The sequence below is a fragment of the Macrobrachium rosenbergii genome, chromosome 55 (genome assembly GCF_040412425.1).
Source record: "Macrobrachium rosenbergii isolate ZJJX-2024 chromosome 55, ASM4041242v1, whole genome shotgun sequence".
Taxonomy (NCBI): domain Eukaryota; kingdom Metazoa; phylum Arthropoda; class Malacostraca; order Decapoda; family Palaemonidae; genus Macrobrachium; species Macrobrachium rosenbergii.
The window spans coordinates 54561985-54589251 of record NC_089795.1 but is presented as its reverse complement, the minus strand read 5'-3'; the positions used below and the strand labels follow the sequence as shown (position 1 = coordinate 54589251).

Sequence of the window (27267 nt, the reverse complement as noted above, 5' to 3'; positions counted from 1 at the left end):
ATGAATGTTATTTTTTGTAAAGTTCGTTTTGCCTTAAAGGTTATGAACAAATTAGAAATGCGGAGGCAAAAAAGGGTCAAATGGTCGGTGTAGGTGGAAGGATGGATCTGCCTTTTCCTGTAAATATTAGTCCTACCAAAATATTTTCTGGCAATGTACAAATCTCAAATAATCAATATACTCCATCATCATTAAGGTAGGGAGAAGACAGGTACTGGATCCTGCCTGGCTGAAGTTGTTTTTTTTTTTTTTTTAATAAAACTAGCTAAATAGGAGGCCTTCCAGAGAATGAGGAAAACACTCCATCATCATTAAGGTAGGGAGAAGACAGGTAACGGACCTTGCCTGGCTGAAGTCGTTCGTTTTTTTTTTTTTTTTTTTTTTTTTTTTTTTTTTTTTTTAAATAAAGCAGCTAAATAGAAGTTCCAATTGTGTCAGACTGTACACAGTAAGGAAACAACTTATAGCTATAAAAAGCCAGGAATAACTCTGAAGATAATCCACGTCAGAAGTTTTAAATGATAATCGCTACTCTTATAATGCTGAGAGAAGATAGTTCAGGCACAGTGGCTACCATTTTGAAACTCCCCCCCCCCAAAAAAAAAGCATTAAAAGCTAAGTGATTTTCTCGCTCCCCAGAGACTTAAAACTCTCCACTGCTGCAGTGGAAATCTGACCTTGGCTTGGAGAAGATGTTATAAATTCCATTCGAAAAAGTTAACTTTAGGAATCCTATGTTTCTGCATATAAAAATGTTACAGTGATAAAATAAAATTATATATATATATATATATATATATATATATATATTAAATATATATATATATATATATATATATATATATATATATATATATATATATATAATGTATATATAAACAGTGTATATGTACAGTATATATATATACAGTATATACATACATACATACATACATACATATATATATATATATATATATATATATATATATATAATATTATTATATATATACCTATATATATATATACATATTATATATATATATATATATATATATATATATATATATATATATACTCTTTGAGAATATAAGTACGTATATTAAAAAAACCAGTATCTCGTGTTACAAAATTACAACGAAATAAGCATCAAATGAAGTATCTCTATACAAGTAATTCATTTTACTACAGTAAAAAGGCAGTGTCTTGAAAGAACCTTCTTTCCATTTCTCGTTCTAATTAACATTTATCTAGATCATTATGAGGAGCATTAAAGTTAAATTTTCTTTCAGTTCAGTAAGCAAGGAGTTTTTAACATTTGTATGATCCGTGTTAATGAAAGCGATTCAGAGCTCCATAAAAAAACAAGTAACAAATGCGCCGAAGTTTCTTCCGCCCAATCAAGTTTTCTGTACAGCGTATAATGCAGTATGATCCGCGGCCCATGAAGCTTTCGGCCACGACCCGGTAGTGGCCTGTCCTATAGCACTGCCAGACGCACGATTATGAACTTTAAATTAAAAATAACCTATACTGAGCCTAGAGGGGCTAAGCACCTACATGCTAATGACTGGAGAGTGGATGATCAACATACTAATTTGCAGCCGTCTAGTCTCATTAGTTTTTAAGATCTGAGGTCGGATAGAAAAAGTACAGACGGACAGACAAAGCCAACTCAATAGTTTTCTTTTACAGAAAACTAAAAAAAAAAAGGGGGGGGGGGTGAGCAATGACGAATGATTTAAACAGTGCAGCTCAATGTCGTTCTGTAAAAAACGATACAATTTGCATTCATGAAATTGTATATAGATATTCCACAGTAGATGGTGAATCATATCAGTGGACGTCATTTGTCATATAATTCAACCAATTATTTACAATTTAAGTGGATATATGAATGAACTAGTGCCATCAGTAACATTTACTATGGAAGTGGAAACGGATGGTTGCCTACCCTTTCTGGATTGCCTAATGCATAGAACTTGTACTGGGTTTAAACACAGTGTAAACAGAAAACCCATCAGTATTTATGCCTAACTTCGTTTTTATTCCGGTCACAGCAATAAAGTTAAGAAATCAGTTTTCACATCCATGTTCTTAACAGTATTGCATATACGGTATGAATCCCTAAATACATTGATGATGAAATAGATAAGATTAGGAATATAGGCAAGAAATTGAAAAATCCTGACTCTGCAATAGACCATTCATTAAAAGGGCAAAAAACACATTTTATGTTAACAAAAACGGAACTTTTAACACAAGAAACCTGCTTGTACTGCCATATAATAATAATTTCAGAGGTATTCCTCATCTACTTAAGAATTTTGGAGTTAATGTAGCACTTAATAACAATAAAACGATGAAACATGTACTTATGAAGAAATCACACGACGGTACTAAAAGACGTGTATACCAGACTCAATGTAAGTTTTGTCATAACTTTTATGTTGATCACACTGGAAAAAGATTGGAAAAGAGAACAGAGCAGCATAAAGGATGCGTATGAAATGCAGAGATGAACAGTGAAAGTTTTGTGCAAGTTATTAATAGCAATCATATAATCAACTAGGAAGGAGCAAAAATATAGTGTATTCTAATAATGCACTAGAAAGAAACAACACTGAGTCTAGTTTTCAAAAAGATAAGTTTCGACAAGAACGTGAATATTCGTCATGGCATGAATAAACGTCGTCCTTTAATCTAAAAAGAAATATGCAAGGAGTTTAATCTGAAGGAAGGTACTTAAAAGGGGCGGGGAGGGAAGCAGGAGCTCCTCGAGGTCCTGTAAAAGCTGACCTGTCATTATTGAGGGAAGGACTCCACTTGCAAACACCTGTCAGGTGCAAATACTTGTTTTCCAACCGTTTATACATATGTTCATAAGTATTGCCCTGTTAACATATATATTATGAATTTTACCACTTAGTATCAGTCCTTGGAAGATGGCTTGTTTTTTTTTGTTTTTTTTTTTGCTTCCCTGTGGTGTTTGTTGTGGTGTTTGTTATATTAAATCACTTGTAAGAGTGATTATAAGTATAGACAGCAATGTATGACAACTCTGTCAATAGGTGGCGCTTGATTATTCCTCATATAGACTCATAACATGTACAAGTATCTAAACATTAATCATCTCTTTTGATCTGTGGTGGTTTATATTATATTATATACATATATATATATATATATATATATATATATATATATATATATATATATATATATATAATCATATATAATAAAATGAATAGGTAGACCAGTACTTGAGGAAACATTCTTTATTATGACTAGTTTCGAGGTTCTAACACACCTCATCATCAGGCATCTAAAATAACAAAATAAATACAATGAAAGAAAAAACACTCATTAAATGAAATAAAATTAAACATCAGAACTAACTACAAGAATTAAAATTGAACAGTACCGTTTAACCTATAGCAAGAGGCAAGAGAGGAATACAAGGCAAATACAAAGATAGTTACAGAAGATAGACACAGAATTAAAAACAAAGCAACTCAACTGACCGTTCATTATTACAGAGTGATGGTTTTCTTTGATGGTATATAATGTTTTCAATTGTGGTTAGCTCCATCACTAGACCGACTGGCTAATATAGAAAAAGAATCTATACTCAGAGGGGATGGTCATGCTGATGGCAGTGCTCACGAATGGCAATTAAATGCTTGTTTGTTAAGTGGCTGTTTGTTCTAATTGATCGGCCTAGGTGTTCAAAAGGCACGGACCCGAAACTGGCGCTTTGATTTATAATATAAGTTGCATTACAGCAACTTCATGTATACTTATAGACTACAGATGACTGTAGGTCTTTGGGCACAAATGTCTTTGAACTTGAAAAACTTTGTATTACATTTTTAGCTTCTGAATATGACTCTGAGACTAACTTGAGGTAAATTCAATAGTAATTTAGATAAACGGTTTCTCAGGAAAACTGCTTTACCCATAATAGGGCAAGGAAAAAATAATTGTAGCTTTGTTTACTGTCACTTTTTGGGGACGTGGATCCATTAGTTTTGGAGTTGTTTGCCAACGTATGTGTCAATAAGTTTAGCACTGAATCCATTATGAAAAAGAATATCTTTGATACAAGAAAATTCAAAATGTAAGCTAAAATAATTGGAACAAATCTGGAATGCCCTAGTCACCAAAGTTTTCACTAAGTTCACTCTTAAAAATTAACAGGTATAAAAGATGAAAATTTGCTTGAGAGTCCGGTGAAAGTTGGTTTTCTATACACCTCTGTATGAAACTCACTATCTTTGCGGCTTATGAGAACATCTAGAAAGGCCAGCTTTCCATCAGTCTCTATTTCTGACGTAAATGTGATATTTTCATGCTTCGAGTTTAAATACTCAGAAACAAAGGAATGTGCGTGGGAGATCTGAAAATTAAAAAAGTGTCATCTACATAGCGTCTATATAGAAGTGGTTTGAAAGATGCCGGACATTCGTTCAACCACCTAACCTCATGATAATGCAAGAAAGCATTAGCGTTGGACCCAGTGGATTTCCATGGCAGCCCCATCGCTATAACATAAACCTTTTCATTGAAGATGAAAAAAGCAATCAGTTGCTGCTAGAATAAAAGTTTATGAAGTTGAGTTTTTGTAAAATATAGAAATTTTTATCAGAATCACTGTATAAATTGATTAATGCAAAATGTCAATGGTTTCAACTAAAAGGTATGTTATTGAATTCATTGACTTCAATCAAAAGCTTGCCATAACACAATTATCGAAACTTCTACTCCTATCTCTTTAACAAAAAGTAAGCATATCTTCAACCGTGTGCTCATTAATTGTTATAAGGCAAGAATGGGCACCAGGTGCCAGGAAAAGTTTAGTAGTTGAAGGTACCTATAGCTGACTATGATGGGTCGTATGGGACACCAGTTTTATGCACCTTTGGCAAAACATATAATATTTCCTGGTCTGGAACCTGTTGTATAAGAGTTTTTCAGAAGTTCCAAGACACGGTGCTTTAAGACTTTCTACAGTCATCTGTAGTCTATAGGTATACACATTTGTGCAGCTTATGACAGTAAATCGAAAACGATTTCGGGTCCGTGCCTTTGAACACCTAGGCCGATCAATTGAACCAACGGGCCGCGGCAAACGAAGCATTAGTGCCATTCGTGACTTTTATCAGCATATTGCATCCTCTGGTATAGATTCTTTTCTATATTAGCCAGTCGGTCCTGTGATGAATGCTCCCAATTAAACTTATTATATGCCATCGAAAAAAACCATCGCTTTCTGTAATGAACGATCGGTGGTGCTTTTGTTTTTAATTCTGTGTCTATGTTCTTAGCAACTATCTTTGTATTTGCCTGTATTCCTCTCTTTGCCCCTCTTGCTATAAAGTTAAACGGCTGCTGTTAATTTTAATTGCTGATGATTGGTCTGATGTTTTAATTTTATTTGTTACAACTCAGTGTTTTTTTCTTTCATTGTATTTATTTGTTATTTTAGATGCCTGATGATGAGGTGTGTTAGAACCTCGAAACTAGTCGCAATAAAGAATGTTTCCTCAAGTACTGGTCTACCTATTCCTTATTCGACTCCGCTTTCCACGGAATTCTTCTGTTGCATCTGTATATATAAATATCTATAGAAATATATAATATGATATATATATATATATATATATATATATATATATATATATATATATATATATATATCTATAGAAATATATATTGTTACGTGTGAGGGTCTTGGTTGATCATGTATTATTCAATTTACGTAATTTTTACGGCCCTGCAAACCAAGATTACACGTAACCTGCCACTTGAAGCCAAAAGTTAACCTCAAAGACAGTCGTTAATTAGCCAAAGGTCGCCAGTTAGGGTTATTAACCTTAACAAAGAATATTTGAGATGAATTTGATTTTAAACGCAACAGTTCTTCCAAACATTCGGACGCGAGGCATACAAAGCATCGAGATTTAACCTGATTTTGCTTACCCTAAATCCTAGGTATTTTACTGGAATAACGGGGTTGAAGCTAACAATATAATAATAAGGCTTAATCTAGACTTCGTAAACACATATACAGTAAGTGGGGGGATGAAGGAGGAAACAAAGAAATGTGAAATACAGAAAAAGATAAAAGAATGGGCGAAGTTTTGAACAAAAGCGACTTTACCTTAGGACGAACGTTGTGCGCACCAACACCGCCGGGGTCTTTTCTTGCTTCTTCACTTCACTAATAGGATAATAGACAAAGAAAAGGAGAAGAGGCCCCGTCGGACATGTGGTCTCTCCGAATGCTCCAGTCTCTCTGCCGTTCCCTGACCGGCCTGGGTCAAAACAGGCCTACAGTCATGCCTTAAGCGTCACGCTCTGTTAAAAACATTCGCCACGAGAGACAGGTAAAAGGAAAAAAGGACCTTAGGACCTCCTCTTTTTTTAAGGCTGATATGGGAAATTTTCCTATAGGGTGGAAGGCCTAACTCACCTATCCCGTTCTCCAACGGACGTTAAGGTTTGAACTGAAGACGCTTCTAGCGTGGGACAACGTCTTTTCCCGGTCTCAGTCAGGCTGATATTTCTATCCCTAAATGTTCGAGGGTGAACAGCGTAAATATTTATAAAAGCTCCCCCCTTTAAGAGGGCCTTCACTCCCTTTTCGGGCGTGAAGGTCTATACTAAGCAAGCTGTTCATCTCTCATAGGTTACTCTCCTTCCCCTGAGCAGATTAGTCCTGGTTAGCCTACCTAGCTACAGAACTACCTAACCCTAGATAGGATATGAGCTATAATCACTACTTAACCTAATTCTAATAGTACTAGAAGGTGCTCACGGTTATTATAGGCTACCTCCTACAATCATGATGTGTTTTAGACCTAGCCTAGTGGTACATTCTATAATATTCCCTAGCCTAACCTACCTAACTTTGACCGTAGCACCAACATAAGAGTTAATGTTCTAACTAAATTTACAACATGGTTTATGTTTAATACAATTAATAATTACTAGTTAATTCATGAGGGTTGCCTCATATGATAAATGGGTGCCTCACTGAGGTCTTAGGCCATGCGTGTCACGAGCATCGTGGCTCGTTTCACAATAGTTAAGATTACTGAAATTAGTTAGGTTACTTACATGATTACTGCGGCTCGGTGGTAAGTGGAAAGAACAAGGCTACTAAATTGATGTACCGTACTTTAAGGCGGCCTAGGCTAGGTACATGTAAAAGGAAGAGATCACACTGGCTACCTCCTCTGGGCAAGGGGCCAGGATCACTCTTAGATGTTAGGGCACTGTGCCGAGAGGGCACTAGTGCCAGGATGAGCGTATAGCTCGGCAACTACTGGGCTCTCTTCCGCCCCTTCTTCTTCTTCTTCGGGTTCCTCCAAGGCCTATCAGTAGCTGGCCTAGCAGGTGATGAGAGCACCGACTCCGGGTGAAGTCAGGGGCAACTGCAAAAGCTGCGGGAGGACTCCCTACTCCAGCTGCTGCGACAACCAGAGCAAGAGCGATCTCGACTTCTGCGTCCGAGGATGCCAGTTCCTGGTCTTCCAAGGAAGGGGTACCATTTCGATCCTCAGGGGTTCATCCCTTGAGTCAAATTTTGCAAAGAAGAAGGTTCGGGTGCTGGAGGCTCTCCAGTCGCGATGATCAACTGCATGGGAATCCTAAATCTCCCGGAGGAGGATTCGCCTCATGATTTAGACCCGGCATAGGGGCCTTTTCCATTGGTAGCTCAACGTCCGTGGCGGACGGAGTCTGGCACTGCTCAGTGCTCGCAAGTGGCACTGGCAGCAGTTGAGGTCAGGCATGCCTGATGAGGGTCCGGAGGTGCAATACCTCGCGGACGACTTGTAGGTTGGCTGCGGCAGAGATTCCTGCCCCAGCGGAGATCGTAGCCTCTCGGTGAGTTTTGTTCGGGGCGTCCGCTGGGCGTTGCTTGTTTGGGCAGCCCTCCCAATTTGTGGAGTGGTCTGCCCGCTTGCACGTCCTGCAGCGGTACTGCTCCTCCTGAATCTCTCTTCGCGGGGGGAAGACCTCTTGGTGGGCCAGCCCTTCGCAATTGGAGAGGGCTAGGCCTGGAATAGTTTGGGTTGTGCCCTTCCGCGGACCACTTTGGTGGGCGGAAGGTGGAGGTTTGACCTTATTGAGAGTTTTAGATGGGGCCTCCGTGGAGGAGGTAACGTGGCGGAGTGGCGTTGGTGACGGGCTTCCAGAGAAGATCCCGACCCAACAAGAAGGCCTCCGGGCCGAATTCCACCTACCACGCCAAGGCGGTGGGGTGTCGTGCCCCAAGGTGTCATTACCTGGAGTTGGACCGTAGGAACGGTAATGGTGTGGCCCTCTATCCACTTCATTTCCCACGGGTTTCTTCGTCAACCATGGCACCGGCTGGCACTTGGGCCCTAGTGATCAGGCTAATGTCTGCCGCAGTGTCTACTGTGACCGGAAGGGTCACGGGCAGGCTAGTGCTCTGAAGAGGGCCACCGAGATGTACTGGGTTTCCAGTCTCTCGGGTAAAGGATCCGGTGCGGACCAGCAGCAGAAAATGAAGTGCTGATTAGGTTGACAAATTTGGTGGTGGGGACATGATGTGGACAGGCCGAGATCCAGCATTGTAGTGGCTGGCAGCCCCACAGGATCTGCACGGGCCTTTTGGATGGGCTCGGTGGCCTGCAGTAACTGTTGGAGGAGAGGGCTGAGCGGATGAATCGGGAGCGGAGTTCTGGCTGGTAGGGTTAGGCTGCTTATTAGTGCCGAGTTTGTATCGGCACTCAGCTTCAGCGTGGCCCCCCTTCTTGCAATAGTTGCACAGGGTCTTGCTAGGCAGTCCATTCTTCGGGCGAGTGTAGTTCGAGAGGTAGGCCGGAGGGATGAGTCGCTTCTGAGAGGTGCTATGCGACTGATTGAAAGTTTCCCACGAATCAGCCATGCGACAAGCTTCCATAAGTGTGGAGGGCTGTTTATCATTAAGATATACCGCAAGGGGCCCGGGCACACATTGGAAAAGGTCTTCTAGCATGGTCCGATTGAAAAGATCCTCAAACGTCGTGCAGGCCAAGGAGTCGAACCAGCGCGTACCGGACTGGGTTTTGTGACATGCCCATTCCGTCCAAGACCAGCCGACTTCCTTGGCAAGACCTCGGAACCGTTGTCTCCATTTTTCTGGGGTTATCTCGTAGGCCTTGGTAATGACTCTATGAACTTCCGCCATGTTGCCTCTCTGGCTCTTCTCCAGTGAGCGAAGCGCTGCCTTAGCTTTTCCTCCATATGCTTGGCTAGTATTAAGGCTCTCTCCGTCTCCGTGGTGCTGTAGTTATCGAAAAGAGCCTCGATCTCCTCCAGCCATGCTTCTGGCTCGTCCTCAGTCCACTTGGGGACTAGGGAATTGATGCTCGAAATTGGAGCGTTTGATGCAGCAGGTGTAGGACTGGAGGCTTGATGGCTAGCCATAGCTTCGGCATTCTCCATTTTCGCTCTCTCAAGCTCGAGCTCCTTCTCCTTTAGGGCTAACTCAGTTTCCTTGCAGGCTAACTCATGCTGTCTCCTTCTTTCTTCTCTTTCCTCTCCTAATTGCCTTTGCTCGGCTTCATACGCCCTTCGTTCTTCTTCATACTTCCTCTGCTCGGCTTCATACTTCCTCTGCTCGAGTCTTTCTTCCTTCTCCCGCTTGGCCAAGTCGTCCACTTGCTCCTTAACCCAGGTGGTAAGTTCCGAGCCGGTGAGACCTGCCGCCGTCCCCAGCCCCAGGAAAGTTTTATAATGCTCTGCTGCCATGGTTCTGGTGGGGAAGGGCGTCTAACCGGGTCGAGTGGGCGTACTTGGGCAGCGAGGAAGTGTCTCTTCAATGACGTGGCACCCTTTCAAAGGTGGCACTGTAGTTTGGGTGTGCCGTGTACAGGTCACACTGGTGGCACTCAGTATCCCTAGGCACTGGTGCAGGTTAGGTCCCAGAAGAACCTTCTCTTCTGTGTTCCCTTTTGTTTTCTTTAGTGGCAACTATGGTGCCAATGTGTTCCTAGGGACCCTCTACTGGAGTCCAACTAGGCTATATGTGAGGAAAGGCACTCTACACCCCCTGCAGAGTGCAACAATCGAATGAGAGAGAAAGGGAAGGTAAAAGAGAGAGAGAGAGAGAGAGAAGTAAGCTATTCAAGTGATGACAGTGCTGCAAATTATTGGCACTGTGGAATAAAGTGAATTTGGGTTTTTTTTTCTTTAAAGATCCTCGTGAGTGGCTGGTCCCAGTACCGGCCCCAGTGCTGGCCCCTTCTTTTTTCAGAGGGTGAAAACTACTGTTTGCTTCGGTCTGGATAGCAGGCCTCACTCGTGACCGACAGTTTATCACTGTATCGTAATTACTCTTAACTTGTCCTCATCTATTGTGGGACAGAGGTGTTTCTTTTAATTGGTTTATTGTATTCGAATTAATTAGCCTAGTGTCGGCCGTTCTTTCTTTGAAGAGGGTCACGTACACTTAGGTTAGGAATGCTTACTTGAATGACGAGAGAGAGAGAGAGAGAGAGAGAGAGAGAGAGAGAGATTTTCAATCAGCGAATTTCTTGCTGCTTGAGAACATGTAAACAAAGATTTTATACATGCACAATGGCATGGATCTTAATAAAATGATATAGATGCGTCGTCTTGGCTTCCTTAGGGATTACTTTATTATCTTAATTTTCCTGGGAGCCGACGTCACAAAAGTTTATCGTAAAATTTTAAATTCTCTTTATATGATTTTTATAGCAGGTATTCGTAGGAACTTGTTATTACTCCTAACTAAGGCCTATCTTTCCCTGCCTAAATTATCTTTTGGTTTTTTCCTAGCTAAGATATTAGGAGGTGGGTTCGCTACGAAAAGCAAAAAAAAAAAAAAATGACCCCAAGAGTGGCTCGGGCAGATTCTGGTCACAATAACAAGGTCTTTGAGATGGCGGCCAAGGTCCCGTTAGGCCTAAATTTCAAAAACAACCTCGGGCGGCGAAGGAACACCAAAATGGCCGTTCTCTCACAAACAGTTCGAACAATTTCAAAACAATCGCGCGATGGCGGGTATTTTCTTTTTCAAACAAATTAAAAAAAAACAACGCAACAAATGCAGGTATCCAGATTTTACTTTAAATATACCAATCATGCATAGTGTTTTACGTTAAGGATGGAAAACGAAATTACCAAACAACTTTGTCTTTTGTTATCGTATTCTCACCCGGACATTAAACAAAAGAATGAAAAGAGAAATGCTAGTCTGCCTGCGTAAATTTACGTTGTTGAACGGTACCTTTATTGTAAAATTACTATTTCAGTTCGTTTGCTACTTCACTGACACGGTTTTGAATGATTCCCGCTATATGCAAACACTAACGATCGGAATTGCCGACGCGATTAGTATATTACTTTGTGTACATGAAAGCGGGCTCCAGCGCTCGCCTTTGAATTCGTTACTTGAACGACTTGATTCACGATCCGAACACGGTAATGTCCTTGTCTTAAACGTTATAAATTATGACTCTCTGCTCGACGCACCCTTTCCTATCGCTAATTCTCTCTTACACTTGTTATAACTATTCTCTTTACTGCTTATTATTATGCCTCGTTCCTTGTTTGGAAGAATGAAATGGAGTTCGATATCTGACTTTTATTTTTTTGGAATTAATGTAATTTAATTTCCTTTTCTCCAGATTCTTTCTCTAAAATGTACTTTAGATTCTGGCAAGGTCGCCAATGTTGCGTGTGTGAGGTCTTGGTTGATCATGTATTATTCAATTTACGTAATTTTACGGCCCTGCAAACCAAGATTACACGTAACCTGCCACTTGAAGCCAAAAGTTAACCTCAAAGACAGTCGTTAATTAGCCAAAGGTCGCCAGTTAAGGGTTATTAACCTTAACAAAGAATATTTGAGATGAATTTGATTTTAAACGCAACAGTTCTTCCAAACATTCGGACGCGAGGCATACAAAGCATCGAGATTTAACCTGATTTTGCTTACCTAAATCTAGGTATTTTACTGGAATAACGGGGTTGAAGCTAACAATATAATAATAAGGCTTAATCTAGACTTCGTAAACACATATACAGTAAGTGGGGATGAAGGAGGAAACAAAGAAATGCGAAATACAGAAAAATAAAAAGAATGGGCGAAGTTTTGAACAAAACGCAACTTTACCTTAGGACGAACGTTGTGCGCACCAACACCGCCGGGGGGGTCTTGCAATTGCTTCTTCACTTCACTAATAGGATAATAGACAAAGAAAAGGAGAAGAGGCCCCGTCGGACATGTGGTCTCTCAGAATGCTCCAGTCTCTCTGCCGTTCCTGACCGGCCTGGGTCAAAACAGGCCTACAGTCATGCCCAGGCGTCACGCTCTGTTAAAAACATTCGCCACGAGAGACAGGTAAAAAGGAAAAAGGACCTTACGACCACCTATTTTTAAGGCTGATATGGGAAATTTTCCTATAGGGTGGAAGGCCTAACTCACCTATCCCGTTCTCCAACGGACGTTAAGGTTTGAACTGAAGACGCTTCTAGCGTGGGACAACGTCTTTTCCCGGTCTCAGTCAGGCTGATATTTCTATCCCTAAATGTTCGAGGGCGAACAGCGTAAATATTTATAAATATATATATATATATATATATATATATATATATATATATATATATATATATATATATATATATATATATAAATGTATATACAAATTAATACATAATTAAATATATATACATACATATATATATATACAAGATCCTCAAAATGTTATTTTTATTATCTCTCTCTCTCTCTCTCTCTCTCTCTCTCTCGCTGTAGAACAACACTAGACCGTTTAAACATAAATAAAGCACCAAAACATAGAAATGACTGCATATGTTGTCATTCCGTATTTGCAGATCAGAGTTTGTTAGAACGGTGGAAAGGTGAAATATCCAAACAACGGAGTCCGCCCCTCGTATGCAATATCTCTTCATCTCGCAAATGCAAAACCAATAATGACCATAATTGCGTCATAACAAATATCCAATAATCGTATTACCATAATACTCTGGGAGTAATTTCAAACAAAAACTAAATCTAATCTTGAAACACAACTGTTACTGATATTCATAAACAAACATTTGAGGAATTACACAAGGCTATTTCCCTTTTCCTACAATTAAATCAACCTGGATGTCGCTTCAAATTTCACACACACATATATGTGTGTGAAATTATATATATATATATATATATATATATATATATATATATATATATATATATATATATATATATATATATATATATATATGTGTGTGTGTGTGTGTGTGTGTGTGATGTGTGTGTGTACATATACACATGTATATATATACGTGTGTTTGTTTGTTAATGTTTAATGTATCTGCATATGCAGAACACCAAATATATGCATCAAGTGAAGCATCTCAAGTGAAATATTTTGATACAAGTAATTTATTATTCAACTGTAGATATGTTTTGGCTTAAATTGAAAACAATGAAACCCTTTTTTATATTTCGCTTATATTTACATTCAGCGTTTTCATTAAGTGGAACATTAAATCTAATTATCTTTTCATTCTATGTCATCAGAAACAATTCAGGAGTTAGAATTTAAACCATACGTAGTCCTCGTTAATTACAGTGAAACTGAAAGCTGAACCTACACCGAGGCAGAGCTCAAAAAAAGGGGAGCAATGGCGAATGATTGAAATTGTGCTGCTCAATTACGTCCTGTAAAAACGACACAATTTGCATTAATGAAATCGTACGTAGATATTCCATATTAGATGATAAATCATGTTTCTGTTGATGGAAGTCATTTGTCAAACAATTCACCCATATATTTTCGGTTTAAGTGGAAATGTGAACGAGCAATATACGAGAACTCTTTGTCATTAGGCGACACTTTACGATTGCTCATATAACCTCATTTCTACAAATATGTACATACTAACCATCCTCTCTGTCTGTTCAAGCTGGGTCATCTATCATAGTTCTCTATACCCCGACCCTCTCTCTCTCTCTCTCTCCCTTTCCCGTTAGTGCACCTCACGCGGTGCACTGTAGGCACTACTTAAGGTTCTTTGCAGCGTTCCTTCGGCCACTAGCTGCAACCCCTTTCATTCCTATTACCCAACCTCCATTCATATTCTCTTTCTTCCATCTTGCTATCCACCATCTAACAACTGTTTCATAGTGCAACTATTACACCTTTTAAACCCTGCCACTTTCAATTTCTCTTTCAACGCTGAAAGACCTCATAGTTCCTGGCATTTGACCTTTGGCCTAAATTCAATATTCTATTTCTGTTACTCTCTTCCCTTCCAAAACCAAAACTTTCTCCACCCTTCCTCTTGTGCAAACTTCTTCAAAATACGCAACAGTTTACTTACCTATGCAAACAACTTTTCCTCGCTTTCGCCCTCCATATCACCCTTTCTGCCATTCTTACTTTTCACACACACACCAATTCTTCATACCATTAGCTTCAAGCTTTTCCATAATTTTGTATCATGCAATATACACATACAGGGATTCAGGTACCTTGCTTGCTTCACGTTTTCTTCAGTTTACCAAAATCCGTTACATTACTTGGGAAACTAATGTATGAATCAACTTCTACAGTACACTCAGCCATATAAATATCCATTGCTTCAGCTTCTGCATTCTGTTTACTTTCATAACCATACCTTTGCTAACATTTGTTTAAATTGTCTCAGCTGACAAACAAAATCTTTCAGCTGCCTATATATTCATCTTCACTATTACCAACTTGCATCTCCACCCCACACTACATTCGTGATGCCTTTTTTTTTTCACACACACAGTTGTACCCACGTGTTAGCTTTACTGACATCTTTCATCGTTCCATGAATAAAACTATTAAATACTTATGGAGATATGACACCCTCTTGTCTGACTTTCTTATTTGCGCCACGCTGGTGATTTTGCTTTCACCATACACACGCATTAGCGTTGTCAACAATTTGCCCTGGAGAGTCCACACGTTCAGCAGACTCCGCAACTTTTGTAAGACATATAGCTTTGATCTCTTTCTCTCAAATTGTAGTATTACTTTTCAATATAGTTAAACACTTTGTTCGTATATACTTATCATTTCTAGGCCAAAACAGTTCCCTTGCATCAGTCCTTTGTTTGTATCACATTCTCAATTAAATCCTTATCATACACCTCCTGTGTAGCATTGCCATCCCCTACAAGTCTGATAATCACTGTCAACAATTATTACCATAGTCAACCACTCATACTATCATCCCCAAACATACAGCATCCCCTGTAATTCCATCAACTTCTAGCCAACATTCTAAAACCATTGAATCAATATCCTTATACTGTCTAAATTCATTTCTACAAGCTGTCTTGAATTTACATTGAGCCTTCTCGCTTTGTTTCCTCTTCTGTCAAGAAATTTTCAATATACTAACCTCATTTTATCCCTCACCAACTTTTCTGCCCTCATCTAATTCTTTCTCGTTAAATTTCCTTCCTCTTCAAATTCTACCACAAGGTTAAATATACAATCTCTTTTTTAATCTTCTTATTCTAGATCATCTTATCTATACTCCATAATACAGGTTTATAATTACTATCTTTTAGTAGCACTTCAAACAATCTTCTGTTTTATTCTGTTTTTATTCCTCTCATTTCGTCGTTCCACTATGTAGTGTTTTATTTCTCTTTTTGAAGTGCTATCTTTCCAACCTCTCACTACAGGCCCATGTTTGACTCATGTATACTCATCATAACTTTATTCTCCCGTGTCTTTAAGTTTGCAACGCCCAGTTTTATACTCACAATCTTTCAGTTAATATGTTGATAAACTTCTACTTGTCCAACAAACTTCCTGTTGCAACAAGAACCACCTGTCCATACTCTAAATCCTTCAGCTGCAACACACGTTATTACTCTTTTCCCTTTCTAACTTTGGACGCTGCTACCTCCAGTGCAGTAACATCCGACTTATTATCATATAAGATCAGCCAACCATACGACGCCTTTTTACCATTTTCCCCTTAAAGGTGGTGGCAACATTACTTTAAATGGTTATTAATAATAAATGTCAGACCTCAGTGGCCGAGAGTTACAAGAATAAATCCAAGGCTAGAAATAGCATGGCAACACCTCTTATAACTGACCCTTTAGTGGGAACGATGCGTGATACTCATCTAGCAGATATACAAAGAAATAAAAAATTACTTATTAAAATTTTTAATGTATGTTGAAGTGCTATAGAAGACAGAATTGTAAGGTTACTGGTTTTACATAAAAAATTGGATGTTATGACATGGGATGATAATAAAGTGAAATAGAAAGTTGTCAAAACTAGAAAAGGGTAATGAATGATAAAGAATTTTGTGGCTGAAAGGTGTAGTATAAGGACGAGTGGTTCCCCTTGCAGCAGAAAGAATGTAGCACGAATAAAAGGCTACAAACGCAGAAGCTAAAGGATTATAGTTGTAACGCTAAAGGTGGCTAAACTTGAACATACTGAGGAAAGAAATTTATGAGGAGAACATACGTTTACAGTGGCGGCGCAGCTCGGTGACAGAGCTTCAAGTCTTTATTTACAAGGTATAAGTTTTGGCTCCGAACTGGCTCCATCGGCTTTGAGCTTAAGAGAGTTAAGAAAACTAGATCCCTCATTCAAAAAGACCTGGTGTTATTCAGAAGGCTAACACCTAAGGGGCAGAGGGCATATGGTGAACAGGAAATATTCTCTTTACCTTTCTCACGTTTTATGGTGAGTGCCTCTGACCTTCTTTCTGTTACTTAATCCATCGAATGCATAGTCTTAGGTTAAGCTTTCTGAGCTCAAAGGCTTAACCCATCTCCTTTTGCCTTACTATTCTCCATCCCACAATCCTCACCTCTTTTCACAATATGATATGCTACTTCATTCTTCCTTTATTTTGTTCATTTTCTTTAACCTTTACATTAACTCCTACTACACTGAACAGAGATAGCTTCTTCCATTTTGTTTTCTCGTGGCTGAGCTAGGAGCGCTATTGGTGCATGCACATTGAATTTATGTCTATTAAAGTTGATCCTGCTTTAACTAAATTGATTATATTTTCTTCGAGAGACAGGGTGATAATATATTTGTGAAGTATGTTTTAGGAAGAGAGAGAGAGAGAGAGAGAGAATTAAAGTGCTGGTGGTGGACTTATGATGGGAAAAGCGGGTGGAAGGGCTGCCAAGATGGGGCTTTACTAAATTAGATGAAATTTGAAGTGACCATGGTATTCAAATTAATTTTCTAAGACATTCATACCTTAGTCTTGATCTGCTTAAACAGTTGCTGTAACGTTCAAAGACTGTGAAAAAAAGACGAAAAATTCAACCATAGGATATTATCACTCTTCCTTTCTTGATATAGTCTCTACTTATGAAAACTGATTTTCATCGACAAAACATTCACGAAAAAAAAACTGAGTAAAGTAAAAACATTTACTGCCAGCCATAAATATTTCTATATCTACTACACAGACGATATCAGTTTTAAATTGCTAAAAAAAATGCTAATGTATTGAGAGATCTTTTAGTTTCGTGGCAAGTAATGCAGTCGTGTTAGCTGCATAGGCTAACTCCGAACTTCTTGTAATGGGAGCATAACCAAAGAATCTTTCGAGTTGACAGACTACTTTAACCTTGTTGAAACTTTCCTTTTTTATGACAAAAGATTTGTAAACGTCAAAGTCTTCGAAGTGTGACAGCCGTTACGTGAAGTAAAATCATAGAGAACACTGGCGGATCTAACTGAATTTGTGCAACCCCTCTTAGTCTTCAAAACATTCACTGCCGTTGAAGCTAGCTAATTATTAATACTTTGAAATACGAAAATAAATTTGTAGAAGCTAAAATAACTTCCCTTATCCCTAATGGTGATGCAATACGGAGTACTCAGACAACCGTCCCCAGTCATCTTCCAGATCTCTATGAACGAATCTATCTGAGAAATTCCAGTTACATCGGGCATAAACGGGCTTATTAAGTATCTAAAACTGTACCTTCACTTCTGTTGCTGATAGTACATATATATATTTTTAATACAATACTGTAGAAGTTTTATGACATGTATTACATTGTGGATCTTACTCTCTCTCACACACACACAAAAACACACACACACACACACACACACACACACACACACACACACACACACATATATATATATATATATATATATATATATATATATATATATATATATATATATATGTATGTGTGTGTGTGTGTGTGTGTGTGTGTGTGATATATAATTATTATTATGTAGCCACAGTGTCTCCTTAACTTCTCTAATTTTTCGCACTTTTTGGACACGCTTGTCACTAAAAGCCTTGATCCAAGTGCAAGAAATATGAAGATATTATGATGTCCGGTTGCGGGAAACGAACCTGGGTTCTATAATCACAAATAGGCAATGTGACCTAGTTGTGATTATGGAACCCGGGTTCGTTTCCCGCAACAGGGCATCATAATATCTTCATATTTCTTGCATTTGGACCTTAAGGCTTTGTAGTGACAAGCGTATCCAAATAAGCGAAGAATTCGAGACGTTAAGAGGGCACTGTGGCTATTACAATTACATATGTATCTGGTAAAAAGTGACCAGTAGATTCTACATATATATATATATATATATATATATATATATATATATATATATATATATATATATATATATATATATATATATATATATATATATATATAGTACACAAAAATGGATAATGGATCTAGCACTTTTGCTAGCATCGACTTCAACATTTTCCCACTTCACGAATAGTAATGTTAGCAGTACAGACGTCAAATCTTTCTGATCTAGCAGGATCACTTATTTTCCATTAAACTGAGGTTTAATTTTCCTCCGGTTTTATGCATTCCCAAGCTATGAAATTTCCTCCGCTCCTTTCCTTCCACTGACTCACTTTTCATCCATCTCCTGCAAAGTTCTTTTCTTTAATTTATCCTTCCCATGACATGTAATCTAAACCGTCAGAGATAAATCGAATTGCCGAGAAAATTTCATGAAAACACTTTATAACTAAGTAGACCTTTGTACACATCAAAATCTCTAAAGTTTTGCACCCTCTCTTATCTGAAGGGAACCGACTAAGTCTCCATAAAGTAAATTTTTTTAGACCACTGGGCTACGTACCCACAAGCGGCTCGGAAGGCGGTGTGGTATCCAACCTTAAAGTTTTGTTTCTTTAAAAATTTTAATTAGAAATCATCTTTAATGTCTTTATTGTACTTATTATATTAGTGAGGCATAACGGTGAAGGCATAATAGAAATGTTCTTGAAATCTTAAGAAATCATATATGATGGATATATTGCTGCATACTGCTGTTCAGGAGAAAGAATCTTTAGACACGAATATAAAAAATAAAATTATGTTTTATGCAAATATTGAATGTATTTAATGCACACACCCACACTCACATACACACACACGCACAAATATGTATATGTGTGTGTATAGTAATTGTGACTTGTGGCATAGGCGTAAAGTGAGTTCAGTATGCTTCTTGAATAAAAAGTACTTCAATAATGAACATCCTCTGCACTCTTCTCTACCTGACCTAGCTGTTTCTGTTCACAACACCAGGCAGGCTGCTGCTGCAAGGTGTGTGTCTTTTCTAGTATGACGTTTAATACTACTTCCATGCTATGTGTTTTATGTGCAATATTTTGCTAATGCAGTTGTGGAATCTTCGGATCACTAAGTGTTTAAGCAAGGAGCAAATTCATTCCTGTTCTCTGCTGACGTCTCCTGAATTCGGGTGTGTCCGTTTTGTTTTTCTATTCTTCATATCTAATTATTACTCACCTTATTCAATAGCTTGGCTCTCTCTGTAGGCTGATTACCACTTGGAGTCCTCATGGGTTTATAGGTTGCTGACTTCGTCCATACGGGTTTTCAACTGAAGATTTCAAGAAGAGAATGAAAAAAATTAATCCATCGTAATAAAGCTTAACAAATCTGACAGAAGTAAGAACAGGTTGATGTGTGCATTTTTTCAGAACAAGCCGTTGGGATTTGTAAAGAAATAGTTGACATAATCTGAATGCTTAATGTAGAAAAAGTACCGACTAACTGGAAAGCAGTGGAAACCACTTGGTATTTGACGGCATTCTCTTCCAACAAAAAGGTGTCTATAAGAATACTTGGACACCTCCAGACAGCAGTCATAGAAACCAAACAGATCACACAGATTTATAGTGAGGTATGCAAAAACCCGTGGGGACTGGCAGGAGCTACAAGGTAGCAGATTTAGTCTCGATATAGCAGAGCATCCTAAAGATGAACATCAGGAGGCTTTTGCAACTGAACAACGACACACATTTTCAAGTCTATACACTAGATGCAAGGAGGGACTAACAATCAATGCGGACTAGTTTAAATTCAAGAGTGTGTATCTATCTGGTGGTAGGAAGCACTGGGCCACGGAGTAATAAGACTGTAACCCTGGATGTCGGATGAGACCCAGAATACAATAAGATATAAACAAAAGCAAACTTTTTGGAAGGAGATGAAGAATACAAAACAATATGTTTTAGGTATCCATGCCCAGGTAGGAAGCTGCACCCATTTATCTCAAAAGTCGCGTGCTTTGTCCTTTGCAGAAATGTTGAATGTCTCATGGAAAGAAATTACACAATGCATTATAGCTTCAGTTCATAGAAGAAATAATCACGCAATTAATGCAATGGATATGAACAAAAGCAACTGATTTTTTCAGGTACTCTTCATTATCTGCTTTGCACTGAAAATTTGCGATATAAATCGCTTTGTCATTTAACTATAATAAAAGACAAAAGAAAATAACACACGTAAACGACTAAAACTTCATCTCATTTTGATTGTTTAAAACACCATTGTTATCATATGACAAAGAGAATGAGATTTCATTTCATTTTGCTTTTATCTTGTTAAATGAAATGATGGAAAAGATATGTTTTATAACTACCATTTTTACATGGGAAAAGTTACGTATACGATATTCACCCAACATTTATCGATATTGCATAGATAATAAAAATACATGGTACAGAAGAATGAAAAGTAGTAATAAGACATTGCAAGAACAGCAAATAAAAAATGCGCAGAAGTTTCTTCGGCGCAATCGAGTTTTCTTTACAGCGTATAATGCTGTATGAAACTCTCAGACACGGCCCATGAAACTCTCAACCGCGCCCCATGAAAATTTCAGCCACGGCACGGTGGTGGCCTGTGTTATTGGCACCTACAGCAGTGCCAGACGCACGATCATGCCTAACTTTATTCTTAAAAAAAAACTACTGAGGCTAGCTGGCTGCAATTTGGTATGTTTGATGATTGGAGGGTGGATGATCAACATACCAATTTGCAGCCCTCTAGCCTCAGTAGTTTTTAAGGTCTGAGGACGGACAGAAAAAGTGCGGACGGACAGACAAATAGCCATCTCAATAGTTTTATTTTACAGAAAACTAAAACCACACTATGACCTAGATTAAGGAAATCTCACGAATGAACACACAGAATGCAGCACAGGATATCTTTTTGTTAACGAAATGTCTAACTTGTCATACACACATTCGACGACTACCAAATATAAAGCATTATAAGCAACTTATTTGTTCCTAATCATCTTAAAATAATATTTCATTAACTTTAAACAATTTGGTTTATTCCCTTTTTTAACTTATATACTCAGTACTGTCAGTTCCGTAAATCTTAAGCCTTGCTTAGCATTTCCCTTTGTTCCTGTCTTATTTCCTGTATCGTAACCAATACTGCTCGCCATGAGTTTTACATAAATATTTATTATATAATCTCATATTTTCTTTTCGTAAATAAACAGCTTTGACTTTGTCTTTGATTTTGATAATGCTATCATTATATCCGTTTCACAACTCTTTTTTATGATCCTGTGCATAATTCTCTGGTAATTAAGAACTGTTCATACTGCTGAACCTCCATTTTGCTGAACACAGCTCATTACAACATTCCAGATACATCACTTCTCTCTCTCTCTCTCTCGTGCACTTCTTCATTTAAATCGGTATTATGGTCTTGTCCCACAAAGACCTCAAACATACTATTTTGCCATGCTTCTTTGTGCTGTCTTATATAAAATGCTTTAGTAATATATGACATGGTGTTTCATTTTCAATTTACTTCCCAAATATTGAGAATAACTATATTTTCCTTGAACACATCATCATTCCAAATACTAGGCTAGTCCTTGTCTCTAACTTTTATTAGGCTCTTGTTATCAATTATCGTTGATTTCAAAATACACATTCATTCTCAAGTAACAGACCTACAGATCCCTAACCTGATAAACAAAAGTCTCTTGATTAGAATGACTTTTGTGGGAAAAGTGTGGGAAAAGGCTGCCCTGAAATCGAAACCAACCGTGCAAGTCTCGGCACTTATCAAGAGCATTTTACAACCCGGTAGATTTGGACAAGAGTGCATCACAAACACTAAGGCCTTCACGAAACCGAAACCTACAAAGATGAGATAGGAGTAATTGAAATCATGATATATTCTGAGAAGGTATGAGGACAACTTTAGTTTCTTTGGTAGTGTAGCAATGTTTCCCTTCCTCCAACAGAAGGAAAACTAACTTTCTGAAAATAGCAGTATTCTTAAAGGCAGTGAAATCAGCAGTCTATTCTGCTGTAACTGAGAAGCAAAGTTTTGACTTCTTTAGATCCGAAGGCCATTGAGCGCAACTCGGGCTCTGGAAAGCATGACTGAGGCAACACCAAGGACTCACCACACTGCTTAAAAAGACTTGAGCCATAAGTTCTGCCTTCTGTTTAGGGCAATATAAAGCAGTTCAGTCACCTACAAATGGAGGCACACTTACGGTCGTCACATATGGGAAGCAAGTTCCCCTTATGACCCTTCTTGTAAGCTCTCTCAGTTCTCTCATAGATAACATGGGCTTAACTTCGAAGGTTAATGAAATTATGCCAAAAAAAGTGATTGATTGTTCCTCCATAAATGATAAGCTTCTTGTTCTTCATGGTAGGGAAGCTTACATGCAGCGCTTAACCATAGCTTATCTTTAAAAATACATGAGGATATTAGAAGAAATTTTTATCTCGATAATAGTGCTAAATTGATCCTTTAAACATTCAATAACATTCGGACTTTGTAAATATAGCTCCAACTGAGCTCTAATAGATCATGTGAATACCTTCCCAATTAGCCTGTGATTTCAAGGTTATCTTTCTTGAAAAGCTAACAGCCGAAACAGTCTGGCCAAACTCCACATTAACCTTCATCATATAATCATCAGATGAGTCGCTGGCACCCCTACTTTACTAGATACAATCTCTGTAACACCAGAGTGGTATTTGGTTTCATTTATTAACTGCTCACAACCAGAAATAATATAAAAATCTAAAGCTGGAACACTATGATTATCTGTAGCAGCAACAAAGCTGAGCCATTCCGTGTGATGAGCTGTGTAATCACCAACGACAATGAAACAAGCCTTGGAGTCAGCTTCCGGAACTGCTTCCTAGAACGAGATGACCGAATTCGTCCATTTTCATTTTGGTATCAAAAAGATGGGGTTCATAATATAATTGGTTTGCTATAACTAACTGACATGATTTAACATTTGTAAACTTATTTCTGTACTAATGTTGTAGCTAAAATTAAATGTCACAACATTAGTACAGAAATAATGTTTAAAAATGTTAAATCTTTTACAACATCATGGCAGTTAGTCATAGCAAACCAATTATATTATGAACCCCATCTTTTCATAACATATAAATTCAACAAACATGTGACATATAAAAATTACTCATATAAAATAGATGAATTTAAGTTGTCTCAGTTAGAATTACAGAAACTTGAAAATTTGAACTATGTTGATGAATATTTCTACTATAAAGAAACTGTCTCCCCAATTTTATCATTAGTAAATCTAGTGGTATTAGTAATAACTGTTATTTTGTTTATCCTAATAGTGAGAAATCTTATCAGAAAAATACATGGGATATTGACAGAACTCAATAATAATTTACAGTTGATGTTAACATTATTTGTTACATAAAATAATTTCATATGTTTATTGTTCTGAATGTTCATTTAATATACTTATGAATTAATATGCTTATAATTTGATATATTTGATATTTTAATAGGATTATTTTTTAAGAATATTTTAATGAACTTATGTCTTTTCCTCCACAATTGGAGAAACAATTTTTATTATGTCCATTATTACATTTTATTGCCAATTTAATTATTTCTATTGTATCCACTTTGTTATGTTTAATTAAGCATTGCAGACAATGTTTGGTAGGTGACTGAGTGATGTAATGATAGCTAGGAGAACATTAGTTAGGAATAGCGTAAATATAAAAGAGAAAAAGAATTGAGAGAGAACCATTAATAGACAAATGATAGACAGAGAAAGAGAGAGGGAGAGAGAAAATAACGATCAGGAAGTGTCGTGATTACATAGCCAAAACATTCCGTGAGAGTAACCTACGCGCAACCATTAAAAAACTGCCTACCCGTCTCACCTGTGATCTGACCTTCCAACTTTCGCCGGAACCTAAAGACTTCCAGTGACGTCATTAGTCCCACGCAAAAAGGAGGGAATTAAGTCATTTAATCACACCCAAGGGACGTCGTTAGATAATCTCCAACCACTAAGGATGACTACAAGATGGAACAGAAGCAATGGTCTGCCTATTGGTGGGATGGACATTTCCTTTGAAGAACCTTCAAGAAGGCAAGCTTGAAGAGAGAGAGAGAGAGAGAGAGAGAGAGAGAGAGAGAGAGAGAGAGAGAGAGAGAGAGAGAGAGCCTTAGCGGAGTGAGGTCGAGAGCCTCACCAGTTGTGGATTAAGAAGAAAGGCTCACACTTCGATTCGTGGTCATACTACAAACTTGTATATAAACTGTATAAGTTTACTAGTGTGTTAATGAAGTAAGAAAGCTGCACTGTGTCTTCCTAAGCCTCCTGCGACTCTAATAACTAACAACAAACAAAGCCAGAAACGAATAAAACAGTAAAAAAGAAAAAAAATCATTACATTGCACTTTAACAGCCTTAGCATTTTCATTGCATCGAGAGATTCTGTTTTGACAATACAGTCATTTTCAAGCAAAATATCAGACGATTCATTCAAATGGTAACACGCAGACTCTAGAAGTCACAAACGAACAGTTGTTTCTGAGAGCTTCTTCAGGGAAAAATTATTAAATTTTAATTGGCTTACCTTAAACCAAGTTAAATCTGACGCAGGAGGTTCCTAAAAAGTGCAATGCATATGTGGGAAGATTGGATATTCAGCTCAGTTTGAAAAGCAAAAGGACCTTATTCGAATTTGGTAAATACTTATCATCCTTGGAATTCAATCAAGAGCAATGATCATCTATACCAGTATTTGTCTATTCTTACTTTGGAATCGCAATGACCTTACCTACATGTTTACCTAAATTCAAATGAACTATACTACGTTTCAAAATGCTACTGATAAACAAATCTTTTTATTATTCATCAATTTATAGGTTATAATGCTGCAGCATTAGTCCTCAGACTTTTTTTGCAAGTAGTCTCGTAGGTGAATTCATATGCTTCATAAAACATGTTGATATCATTAGCTCGTCGAGGACTGATTGCTATTTACTTTATAATTAGAAGGAGTTTGGGGAGACAGTTGCAGATGGAAGGCTGTCAACTATCATTTTTCTTCGAAAGCTTTGTTGCACTTGTTCGTTGCTTAAGGCATCATCTTACGTAATCAGCAACTTTTACTGCCTCATATGGTTGAAATATACCAGTGAGGCATTTAGATGACATATCAAGTAATTTTGATAAATAATATAAAGTCTTTTATCTTATTTCTAAAAGACATGTTGGTTCTTTGCAAAATTTAGTGGCAAAAAAATAAAACTTATTTTTCTGCTTTGATTCTGTAAAAACAAGATTTCTGTGTTTCATCATTGGTCCATGGAAACTGAAACTGTATCGTTCATGACGCTGTGCATGCACGAAAGTGAATGATCCTTACGTTTCCCTACGGGGTGAGATGCATAACTGAAGAATTAAAACTGCATTAATTATGATCACTTTTCATCACACCAAAAGCTCTAGAATTTAAATCACTTTCCGAGATTGAAAACACACACAGTATCTCAGGAACCTTGAGGATGGAATCCGTCCCCTTCCTCCCCTCATTAATTCTCTCTCTCTCTCTCTCTCTCTCTCTCTCTTTTTACTGCTATACATGGTGCTTGGCATAATTAACCTTAAACATCTTTTGTTAAGACGCAAGTAGTTGGATTTTTTTTTTCTCTCTCTCTCTCTCTCTCTCTCTCCTGGGAAGTCTTCTGTTTCCCTCGAGTTAAAGATGTAAGGATAAATTTCTATTATCGAACAATCCAATCACATTCCATTTTCATTACAATTCTGTATTAGACGCCAGTGTAAGAAAACCATGTTCAATAGTGTTCTTGGACCTTCTGCAGACTTTAAAACAGGAGAAATGCGGCGCTGGAGGAATTATCTTCTAATTAACCGTCATTGTTGAAGTTTCCTCTGCAGTTGGAACGTCAGGACACAAATTTTCTCGTCATTAATTTTTCCCATCCGACCGTCACAAAGCATTTCACCCATTACTGGCTTCGACGGGAGAGAAAGAGAGATGGGAAGAAAGGGAGAGAGAGAGCTCTGCCAGTCAGCCCTTTATATTCTCCAGAGATCGTTTTGTTTGTTGACTGACTACAACATTTTTCTTAAAAATGACGTTCTTTTGAAATGGTGTACTGTCTGGCAAAGTTTGTGGATTAAATTTTCCACCGAGTTAATAACATACAAAAATGAAAACAAATTTTTCGTCTTTGAGAGAAGCAAGAGGTGAATTGGGAATGGAAACTGATTCCACTTAAGGAATGCAAATGCTCACCAAAAATGTCGTATCCTGATAAACAGATAAAAATGCAACTGTCTCTTCGTCGTATGTTAGTTTTGCCGGCTCGTTTGACCGTAGGTAGAGACATTAGTAATTATCGAAGTCATTGCAAAACTCAACATGAGGCGATAATGAAGAAAAATACTGGTTATTTAAGTACATTCACGAATATATGTGAACGTGACTGCATGCATTTATTCATATATTTCACCGATTTAAAAATGTAAAATCAGTAATGTTCTAATGCTGGCTTATTTTACGAATGAAGAGAAATGACATCTAATTAGCAAAATACATTCTTCATGGACTTCGTAGAACAAGCGCGCAAAAGTGAAGAATTCA

At 37.8% G+C, this 27267-nt stretch overlaps 2 protein-coding genes across 3 annotated transcripts in view; one reads left to right on the top strand and one right to left on the bottom strand.

Moving 5' to 3' along the window:
• Gycalpha99B (guanylate cyclase 1 soluble subunit alpha 2) overlaps nucleotides 1-27267 on the bottom strand; it is a 1063824-nt gene that overhangs the window by 645476 nt on the left and 391081 nt on the right. The window contains exon 8 of the mRNA XM_067098553.1: nucleotides 19820-19913. The gene's annotated coding sequence lies outside the window, so the exon portion shown is untranslated. The remainder of the gene's footprint in view (nucleotides 1-19819; nucleotides 19914-27267) is intronic.
• Nucleotides 1-27267, top strand: part of Gycbeta100B (guanylate cyclase soluble subunit beta-1-like) — a 527150-nt gene that overhangs the window by 187480 nt on the left and 312403 nt on the right. The window lies entirely within an intron of this gene.